Source organism: Pristiophorus japonicus, unplaced genomic scaffold, assembly GCF_044704955.1.
Source record: "Pristiophorus japonicus isolate sPriJap1 unplaced genomic scaffold, sPriJap1.hap1 HAP1_SCAFFOLD_58, whole genome shotgun sequence".
Taxonomy (NCBI): Eukaryota; Metazoa; Chordata; class Chondrichthyes; family Pristiophoridae; genus Pristiophorus; species Pristiophorus japonicus.
The window spans coordinates 2973158-2984538 of record NW_027254488.1 but is presented as its reverse complement, the minus strand read 5'-3'; the positions used below and the strand labels follow the sequence as shown (position 1 = coordinate 2984538).

General features: G+C 45.8%; 2 non-coding genes across 2 annotated transcripts; one reads left to right on the top strand and one right to left on the bottom strand.

Annotated features, from left to right (window-relative positions):
• Nucleotides 1-202: 202 nt before the first annotated feature.
• Nucleotides 203-274, bottom strand: trnaw-cca (transfer RNA tryptophan (anticodon CCA)). Its single transcript has one exon. It is a non-coding gene; the product is annotated as a tRNA-Trp (tRNA).
• Nucleotides 275-10491: 10217 nt separating this feature from the next.
• Nucleotides 10492-10565, top strand: trnan-guu (transfer RNA asparagine (anticodon GUU)). The gene has a single exon. It is a non-coding gene; the product is annotated as a tRNA-Asn (tRNA).
• The last annotated feature ends 816 nt before the right edge of the window (nucleotides 10566-11381 follow it).

Genomic DNA, 11381 nt, shown 5'->3' with positions numbered 1-11381 from the left:
TCTAATCACAGCACCTTCGATCGCTCGGCGATGTGTGTGGCCACCTGGAAGTTGATTTGGAACTTGTGTGTCCTGTCACATGAATTAAATGAGGGCAGCAGGCGTATCTCTGCCTGACACCGGGGAAACAGTGAGACAGACCTTGGAACAAGGGTCTGGTTATTGCCAAACAGCAAAGAAAATATTAATTCTGAAATAACAGTGACTCCGACGTGATTTGAACACGCAACCTTCTGATTTGGAGTCAGACACGCTACCGTTGCGCCACGAGGCCTACACAATGTGCTTGAGATGTTCCTCTATATGAAGCTTTCACAATACAAGGGGCTTTAAATTCCCCGCCCATTCCCACCAGGTGTCAGAAGCAACGCTCACATGCAAGTCACCGTATGTTTTTTTCTTAAACTTTTGTGTTGCGTTTCTGGAAAAGCATCATTAATTAACCCGTCACCTTCATTTGCACAATGAAAGAAATGCTAACTGAGGGACAGTCGATACTTCAAACATTTGTCCTGTGCTTTGCTGAGCGGGCAGGGAAGTGGACCTGAGTCCATGATCGCATCGATCATGATCGTATTAAATGGTGGAGCAGGCTCGAGGGGCGTATGACCAACTCCTGCTCCTAATTCTTTTGTTCTTATGTTCTTCAGCATGTTGACCCATTTTACACACTGTATTGCCGATGTCACCAGGAATCTTGGGCAACTTTTGTCAAATTTAACAGCACCAGTTATTCCTTCCGTGCAGAGAAATTAGAATCAGTCGTGAAGATAAAATCCCATGGTGATCATTTTCAGATTCAACGCAGTAGGATTTCAAATAAAGTGAAAGAATTTTACAGTGAAAAGATTTGGAAGTTTTACTTGTATTTGTGTCTTTAATTAAACTTTGTGGCGTCTGACTCCCGTTCATGCCTCTGCTGAATAAGAAAGGAGGGTTTGACGTTGACCAGACTGCACTGCCCCTGATATTTGTGAGCTCATCCTTTATATTCAGTGGTTTCTCGCCCTTTGATGGGCTGCAGTGTGGCGGATATCACGTTGGCCTCACACGCGAAAGGTCCCCGGTGGATCCGTTTTCTCTCACTGAAAGTTATCTATTTATTGGTTAAATAAAGAGCAATTCAGGAATAAGGGAGCCTTTCTACCAGGAGAATAATTAGCTAATAAAAACAGCAAATGCTGGAAATCTCAGCAGGTCAGGCAGCATTTTCCAGGAGACTAAACTCTCCTCCGATTGTTCCCTTATAGCAAGTTAAACCATCATGTTTCTACCCAGAATCAAACCGGGTACTTTTCACGTATAAAGCAAATGTGATAACCACTGCACTACAGAAACCTCTGGCACAGCAGCCCCAACAGAGCGGAGCTGACCAGTGAGCTCCCTCTGTGCTGATCGGGAATGTGTTGGCTCACCTTAAACAACTTCTGTCCCACACTGAAAGCTCTCAATCCTTCTCCTCCGCTGCCCTTTACAGAAATGTCACGGATCACCCAGCCACCGTGTTCACTTCCACATCCTCACAGTGGGGCCACAGAGGCTCCTACCGTCTCCCCGCGATCAGTGAACTCACCCAGTTTGTAAAATTAAACCCCGAACACGTGCCCGGCAAAGGGCAGGAGAAGCCAGATAGTCTGTATGCTCGATCAATCACAGAAAGTCTTGGTATTCATGGTGATTACAGCAATTATTAATCGTCTCACAAACCTCAATTATTTTTATGCGATGAATTGATCGAGAATTGAAACCAGTTTAGTGCGCCGGATCTTAATCCCTCGACCACCAGGGAACGGTTATGATACATATAGATATATTTATATATATTTATATATGAACCTGAATATCAACGGCTCGCTACCTAGACCTCATGGTGCAACGGTAGTGCGTCTAACTTTCAGTGAGAGAAATTGTTCCACAGTGATACCCATTTCATCTTTTGTTCCCTTTTAAACACTAGAAACTGAGACAGGGGGAATAAATAGAGAAATAAAAGCACAGGGATAAAGACAAGAGGAAGAGAGAAGGGGAAATATACTATCCCCACCCAGAACTAATGCAGAAACCCCTCTGCTGCGCTCTGGGCGGCCACCCACAGCCTGGATACACTAACGGGAGAACACCAGCGGCAGGTCGGGGCCATAAAAGGAACGGCGAGCGGCCCTGGGAGCAGCTTGGAGGTCCCGGGAGACGACTCCAGGGAGCAGCGCGAGCTGGTGCAGGAGGGCGGCGGCAGCGAAGTGTGACGTCATCAAGGTCCAGGTCGGTGATTGGAGCGTGGGCAGATACAGCAGGAGCGGCGAGATCGGGGCGAAGGAGCGGTGAGAGACTGTAGAGGGATGTGATCGGTGCCCAGCAGAGGCATGAGTTCGGGGCCAGGGGCCCAGGATTAGCACGGGCCAGCCCACACTGCGATATGTGTGTGCACTAGGTCCGCGCAGCAGAGCTGGTTGCCTGTCGTCTTGGTTAACCCTTGCCACTGGACCAAGACCTCGCTCTGTCAAGCCCGTGTGATGGCTGGGGTGCAACGGCCACCACACGTTAAAAAAATCCACGCACAGGCATCTTCCACCCTTCGGGATGTCGTTCGGATCCTTCATTGAAACACCTGTGAATTCATCGTTTTTCAGCGTGGAAGCAAGTCATCCTCGTTTCGAGGGACCGCCTATGATGATGATGATGATGGATATATTAACGTCCCAACAGCTCATTGACTGCAGGAGTGGGACCGTGCGGCGCTTCAGAAGACATGTCGAAAAGGCCAAGTCACTAATTTCGTCTCATGTGCTCCTCCGATCAAGAACAGCAACACACACTAAAAATGCTTCAATAATGGTTACATCTTATCTCCATATTTGCTAAGCAGGTGGTTTGTTGGTCTAGGGGTATGATTCTTGCTTCGTTGGTTGTTACTTGAAATTTGCAGAAAAATCCTGGCTTCAAATCCCAGACCAGCCTTGAGATTGCATTGAAATTTTGCAAAGAAGGACTTGTATTTCTGCAGCGTCTGTCAGGAACTCATGATGCCCCAAAGCGCTTTACAGCCGTTGAGTTGCCTTTGAAATGTTGTCATTTGAAGAAAGATGTGCCCAAATCACCTCAACTCTTTGCAAACGAGTTCATAGAATCAAAGAAGTTTACAGCACGGAAGGAGGCCATTTCGGTCCATCATGTCCGCACCGGCCAACTCGAGGCTATCCAGCCGAATCCCACTTTCCAGCTCGAGGTCCACAACCCTGCAGGTTACGGCACTTCAGGTGCACATCCAAGCACTTTTTAAATGTGGTGAGGTTTTCTGCCTCTACCACCCTTTCAGGCAGTGAGTTCCAGACCCCCACAGTCCTCTGCATGAAGACATTTCCCCTCTAAACTTTCGGCCAATTACTTTAAATTTATGCCTCCTTGTTTCCCTCTGCTAAGGGAAATAGGTCCTTTCTATCCACTATATCTCGGAACCTCATCATTTTATACACCTCAATGAGGTCTCCCCTCAAGCTCTGTTCCATGGAAAACAAACCCAGCCTATCTAATCTGTCCTCATGGCTAAGATTCTCCACTCCCAGCAACATCCTCGTAAATCTCCTCTGCATCATCTTCAGTGCAATCATGTCCTTCCTGTAATATGGCGACCAGAACTGCAAGCAGTACTCCAGCTGTGACCTAACCTGCCCCACCGACCCCATCTCTTGTATTCTATGCCTCGGCTAATAAAGGCAATCATTCCATATTCCTTCTCAACCACCTTAGCTAGCTGGCCTGCTACTTTCAGTGATCTGTGTACATGCACTCGCTGGATTCTGGGGAGGACCCAGCAGATTGGAAAATTGCAAATGTAATGCCCCTATTTAAAAAAGGAGGCAGACAAAAAGCCGGAAACTATAGACCAGTTCGCCTAACATCTGTGGTTGGGAAAATGTTGGAATCCATTATTAAAGAAGCAGTAGCAGGATATAGAAACATCGAAACATAGAAAATAGGTGCAGGAGTAGGCCATTCGGCACTTCGAGCCTGAACCACCCTTCAATAAGATCATGGATGATCATTCAGCTCAGTACCCCTTTCCTGCTTTCTCTCAATACCCCTTGAACCCTTTAGCTATCAGGGCCACAGCACCCTCTTGAATATATCTAACATCTGGCATCAACAACTCTGCGGCAGAGAATTCCACAGGTTAACAACTCTCTGAGCGAAGAAGTTTCTCCTCATCTCAGTCCTAAATGGCTTACCCCTTATCCCTTAGACTCCGACCCCTGTTTCTGGGCTTCCCCAACATCGGGACCTGTCCAGTCCCGTCAGAATTTTATATGTTTCTATGAGATCCCCTCTCAGTCTTCCAAACTCCAGTGATCTCTCGATCCCTTGATTCCCCGAGACTCGAAAAATCTATCTAACGCAGCCTTGAATATATTCAGAGACTCAGCATTCACAAGCATGTTGGGCAGAAAATTCCAAAGATTCATATCCCTCTGAGTGAAGAAATTCCTCCTTATCTCTGTCTTAAATGGCCGACCCCTTAACCTGAGACTGTGGCCCCTGGTTCTAGACACTCCAGCCCGGGGGAAACAACCTCTCAGCATCTACCTTGTCAATCCCCTTCAGAATATTGTGTTTCAATGAGATCACTTCTCATTCTTCTAAACTCTGGAGAGTATCGGCCCATTCTACACAATCTCTCAACTTAAGACAGTCCTCTCATCCCAGGAATCAATCTGGTGAACCTCTGTTGTACCACCTCGCAGGCAATTATTTCCTTCCTCAAATAAGGAGACCAAAACTGTGCGCAGTACTCCAGGTGTGGTCTCACCAGGGCCCTGTACAATTGTAGCAAGACTTCCTTACTCTTGTACTGTGGGCTATATATTAGGTATTATGGGCCGAGTGCCCTGTTTTTTGGCTGTTTCGATGGTTGTATAAAAAGTTATTAAAATTGACAGTTGCTCGGGAAATATATTTGTATTTCCGTCAGTGTACTCCTTACTCTTCAAGGGCTAGATTTTCCCCAAGCAGTTTTGTCGGCGCACTGACCTCAAGCGTATCGACTTTGCGCGCTGGAAATGGCTCACGGAAAAACTCGCCCCATCCTGGCCGCTGTGTACAGTCCCCGGAGTCCTGGCGTGGCGTCGATGGTGAAGTGTGGGGCGGAGCCAAATGCCTGCGCTGAAAACACTGCTGACACCTTCGCACATGGGCAGTAGGGAGAGAAAACTTGGCACTCTGCCATTTTTAAACAGTGTCAAACCCGATGAAAAGCACAGCAGCTTCTCAGCTTCTCCGGTTGCTCGGCGGGCTCTCCCCCTGTCCCTCCCCGATAAAACGCACAGCTCCAGCAGCTGCAACATCTCCGGTCCACAAGCTCACACTTCTCCGGTGTGTAGAGGCAGTATTTCCCCTTCTCTCTTCCTCTTGTCTATATCCCTCGGCTTTGTTTTCTGGATTTATTCCCCCGGCCTCATTTTATGTGTTTAAAAGGGAACAAAAGATGAAGTGTGTGACACTCTGGAACAATTTCTCTCACTCAAATATATCTATTTGGTGAAGTGAAATAAAGAGCAATTGAACAATAAGGGAGAAGCCACTGTCACCCTTTTGACAGGAGAATAAACTCGCCCATGGCTGCTCATCCACAGAAAGTTTAAACATAATCTTCCTGCACGGGATCCTTCCGCGCGGAAAGCAAACGTGATAACTGCTCCACTGCGGAAACCGCTCTGACCAGAAGTACAGCAGAGGGCAGCTGACCAGTGAATGCATTCTGTGCTGATCGGGAATGTGTTGGCTCACCTTAAACAAATTTTGTCCCTCACTGACAGCTGTCAATCCTTCTCCTCCGCTGCCCTTTACACAAACATTTCACTGATCCCCACCCACCACCCCACATCCCCATCGTGTTATCTTCCATGTTAGCACAGTGGGGCCGCGGAGACACCTACTCTCTCCCCACGGTTAGTGAACTCAGTCAGTCTGTAAAATTAAAGGGGAACAAGTGTCCCGCAAAGGGCAGGGGAAGGGAGAGAGTCTGTAACCTGGGTTTAATTGTTTGTCAAAGGCTACCCGTCCTGTTGTGTATTTCCAGCAGTTTCCTACTTTCACAGATGGAGATACCGGGGCTGGACCATGTTCCTTAAATACAATGAGGTCGGGATAAAAGTTCCTCACATACTCAGGGCAAATTAAATGATTGAAGTTCTACAATGGATTAATTAATGATGTTTAAATCAATGAATCTTTTTTTCCACATGAGATGCATGTAACTCTTTCTTCTAAGGTTTTAATTTTGATGGAAGTGCAATTTCCCTGGCCGGAAATCGACCCAGGGCCGCGGTGGTGAGAGCGCCGAATCCTAATCACTGGACCACCAGGGAACGCTGCATTGCTGCATCGCTGCATCGTAATGCTTGGTGTCATTATTGTCCTTTTCAATCCACTTGTTTCACAACGAAACACATCGTAACCGTGATCTGAATTTAACGCCACGTCATTCTTTGAAATCACCTTTAAATGTTTGGGTAAAACCACTCCTTGTACCACCGAAAAACAGCTTCGATTCCAGGTCAGGGCGGTAACTTCTGTAACAGCTTTTTTCAATTCAAAACCTTATAAAATTGAAGACATGCAGCTAATAAGAAAAAATAAGAATTAATTAAATCACAGTTAAATAACCGATAACCTTTTTCAGGATGAAATAAATATTAATATAGCTACTGAGGGACAGTAGTATCTTTAATCATTCATTTTCTCTTTACATGTGATGAATTTTTATCCCGATCTCATTTACATGCTGTATGAGAAATTGTAAGTGTTTATGACTCAGTTGTAAAACCATTGATTGCGTGTGTGTCTATTCTTGAAAGGAGGAGCACTTGAGACCGAAGTTCCAGTTCGATATATGCATCAATAGAATCAATTTTCACCAGTTCCTTTAAACCCAATAACATAATTTATTTTGATTGGACTGGATGGAGGAACATGATCCATGTAAAAAATTGTTATCGTTTTACTTGTGCTGAATGCTCATAAAAGTATTGGAGTGGGAACTCACTGGATAACAGCAAATCTTGCAATGTTTGCGGAATATATTCGTGCAGCCAAAATGCACAATGACAACCCGGAACTGTGCGGCACCGAATCCTCGGGGAAAAACATTAAAAGGCTTCGCCCGGAGATGGGTTTGGATTACCCACCTTTCAGTTACCAGCCGAATGCACTAAACCATTGCGCCACAGATACACACTGCAAGACATGCAAAACCAGGGTGTCAGTCAGTTAAAGCTTCAGATTGCTCCGACCGGGATCGAACTTATCCACTCTCAGTTGTACTTTTCCCAAGTAAAGGGTGGGACATTCATTGTGGATGTGTGGAAGTAGTCTGGTCCCGCACACTGCAGACACTTCCATGTCACCACCAACAAGCTCTCCCACAACCGGTGTGATCTACCTTCCAGCCTTCCGGTGCCTTGTCTGTGACGAAGTATGGTTCAAAAGTTTTGGAATAGTTGGTTCCATGGTGTAATGGTGAGCCCTCTTGATTTTAAATCTAGCGATCTAAGTTTAAATCTCGGTGAAACCTAAATTCTTGTTGTCCCAGCTGCTGAAAATTTGGGACAAACAAGTGAAAGACACCTGGTGCTGGTGGGCAGTTTTGTTGCCTTTTTCATTGATGCTTGATCTACAAGTCTAGTTGTCAAATTGTGTGCTCAACCGTCAGTTATCTGCTGCAAATCACCGGAGGACAAATCACTTTGTTGTCTAATGCTGCCTTTGTCTGCACAATGTGTGCTGAGATTATCTGTGCAATATGCATTCCGCAGGATGAATAAAAGCAATGCTTTTTGAAATGCAGGCACTGCATGTTTTGCACTCGATAAAACGTTGCATTTTCTTTTCATTAATTTTACATTAATGCATTGCAATGCCAATGCACTTTTTACGTGGCAAGATCGATAATTAGCAGAGCGTAGTGAAGACATCGCAAAGTTTCTGTTTAAAGAATGGACTCAGTCGAGAATATTTTGTGGATTTTATTTTTCTGAGACTATTTTCCCTGTGCTGGGAACACCCTGCGCAGATATGTGAAAAAGCTGGTTTTGTTAAAACTCCAGAGACCGCATGGCAGTTCGCTCGGACAAAAGAGCTGTCAGTCATCCATTGACAAAAGAGCTGTCGGCCAGGAAGGGGGGCCACTGACAAAGCCACTCTAATTTGTAAAAGCACTTCTCACCTCCATCTCAGAAGGAGACACAGAACAATGAACCCACCAGCCTGGCCAGCCAAGGAGGAGCTGGGTCTTTCCCAACACAAAGGCTCAGAGAGATGCCCAGATTAAGGGCCATCAGCCCAATGCATGGGTGGGATGGCCCATCACTGACTAAGTACCCGTGCTTAGAAACAAAGGGGTTTTAAAGATTGGCGGGAAAGATAGGGGTAGCAAGACTCCCAGAAAGACAGGGTCCTTTCCACTTTATTTTTAGCTTGGAGCTTGGTGTGAAGCTTGGAGCTTGCAGATTGCAGCTTGTGTCTCGAGAGAGCCCTCTCTCCCTCTCGCTCTCTCTCCACCGATCGATGTACCAGAGGAAGGGGCCGCAGTACTGCAGAAGAAGCCACCGAGACTGAAGACCAGGCAGTGACTTCCCACAGCTGAGCTGAGCAAGGAAACGGGCTGCGTGTGGTGGTGAACATGGTCGCGAGTGTCCCAAGCCATTAACCAGATATCCCAGGCCAGCTGGGTAAGGGCTCAGGGTTTTCTCAGAAGTGAAGCTTTCCAGGGCTATTCTGGGGAGGGTAATTCATTGGTAGGGGTGGGGTTAGAATCCACCAGGGAATTACTGCGTCTTACTAGGTTCATTTCTGTACTGTATGTATGTTGTTTGTAACCGGGATTTTATTCTCCACAGAGACAGTGATTTCGTTTAGCAGTGCATGTTTTAGACAGTGTATGTTAGACCAAATAAATATACTACGATTTATCACTGAAGCATCCCTTTCCGTGTCTCATTTACTTTACACTCTGAATAATAATTCTCGGATCTAGAACTTTCGTAAGGTGAGGGCGATTCAAACCGTCCGTCTGGCAATTGGGCGAGGATCACAAACACTTACAATATTTACGAAAGGATATACTTGCTTTGGAGGCAGTTCAGAGAAGGTTCACTGGGTTGACTCCGGAGATGAGGGGGTTGACTTATGAGAAAAGGTTGAGTAGGTGGGGCCTCTACTCATTGGAATTCAGAAGAATGAGAGGTGATCTTATCGAAACGTATAAGATAATGAGGGAGCTTGATAAGGTGGATGCAGAGAGGATGGTTCCACTGATAGGGGAGACCAGAACTAGGGGGCATAATCTCAGAATAAGGGGCCGCCCATTTAAATCTGTGATGAGGAGGAATTTCTTCTCTCAGAGGGTTGTAAATTTGTTGAGCTCACTGCATCAGAGAGCTGAGAAAGCCACGGCATTTAATACATTTAAGACAGAGATAGCTTCTTAACTGATAAGGCAATAAGGCTTATGTGGAACGGGCAGTGATGTGGACTTGAGTCCATGATCGGATCAGCCATGATCATATTAAATGGTGGAGCAGGCTCGAGGGGCCATATGGCCTACTCCTGCTCCTAGTTCTTAAGTTCTTATGTTCTGAATAGCGACACACAAAAAAATGCTTTGATCATGGTTACACCTTATCTTCACGTTTGTCAAACAGTTGGCTCGTTGGTCTCGGGCTGTGATTCTCTCTTCGGAGTTGTTCATTGAAATTTACGAGGGTTCCCAGAGGAGCCCTGATATTGCTCGCATATTTTGAAATTGCATCGAACTTTTGCAAAGTAGGACTTGCATATCTGCAGCGCCATTCAGGAACTCATGACGCCCCAAAGCGCTTTACAGCCATTGAGTTATGTTTGAAGTGTTGTACTTTGGGGAAAGATGTGCCCAGATCACCAAACATGTACCTCAACTCTTTGCAAAGAGTTTGGTGCAAATGATGAGGCGTCTCAGGGACTTGGACTTTCTTTGAATAAGTTCTGCTTGTACCTGCATTCAAGCTTGAAACAGCAACTGGCCTTCGATCTCACGGGACATTTGGGGTTGATGTGCGTTGCTTTCAATCTTTGAAATTTCACCAAGCAAAGAAACGGTGAATCCAACTGTCCCTGTAAGCATTTAGTTCCTGTTTAATCACAGGAATATCCGCAGTCAGGAGCTGAAAAGGAATTCAAACCTAATACCGGCTTCGGGACAATCAGAATACTTCGTCACAGACAAGGCACCGGAAGGCTGGAAGGTAGATCACACCGGTTGTGGGAGAGCTGGTTGGCGGTGACATGGAAGTGTCTGCAGTGTGCGGAACCAGACTGCTTCCACGCATCCACAATGAATGTCCCTCCATTTATTTGGGAAAAGTACAACTGAGAGTGGACAAGTTCCATCCCGGTCGGAGCAATCTGAAGCTTTAACTGACTGACACCCTGGTTTTGGATGTCTTGCACCTTGTACTTCCATCTGTCTCTGTGGCGCAATGGGTTAGCGCGTTCGGCTGTTAACCGAAAGGTTGGTGGTTCGAGCCCACCCAAGGACGAAGAGTTTAACTGTTTTTCCCCGAGTATTCGGTGCCGCACAGTCCCAGGTCGTCATTGTGCGTTTTGGCTGCACGAATCCATTCCGCAAATGATGCCAGCAGTGCTGTTATCCAATTAGTTCCCACTCCAATATTTTATGAGCATTCAGTTCAAGTAAAACGATAACAAATTTTTACATGGATCATGTTCCATCCAGCCCATTAGAAATAAATTATGTTATTGCGTTTAAAGAAACTGGTGGAAATTGATTCTATTGGTACATATATAGAACTGGAACTTCGGTCTCAAGTGCTCCTCCTATCAAGTATAGACACACACACAATCAATGGTTTTACAACTGAGTCATAAACACTTACAATTTTAAACCATTCTCATACAGCGTGTAAATGAGATAGGGATAAAACTTCATCACATGTAAAGAGAAAATGAATAATTGAGGATACCACTGTTCCTCAGTAATTATATTATTATTTATTTTATTCTGAAGAAGGTTATCGGCTAATTAACGGTGATTAAAAGAATTCTTACTTTTGCACGTTGGCTGCATGTCGTCAATTTTATCAGATTTTGAATTTAAAAATGGGTTACAATGCTGGTTGAATACATGACCCCAAAGTCTTTTTGGGATCACAGGTTGAGTCTCTCTGGTGGTTTACGCTCTCTTGTAGAGCGCCTGAGTTTGGGCTCCGGTTGTTGGGCGCTGGCCTGTGTGTCTGCTGTTTGCGGTGCCTCAGGCCTATCCGGACTGCCCACAGTGACTGGGCTCTCCTCCCTTTGGTTCCAGTGTTCGGTCACCTGTGCTGGAGTGAACTCTG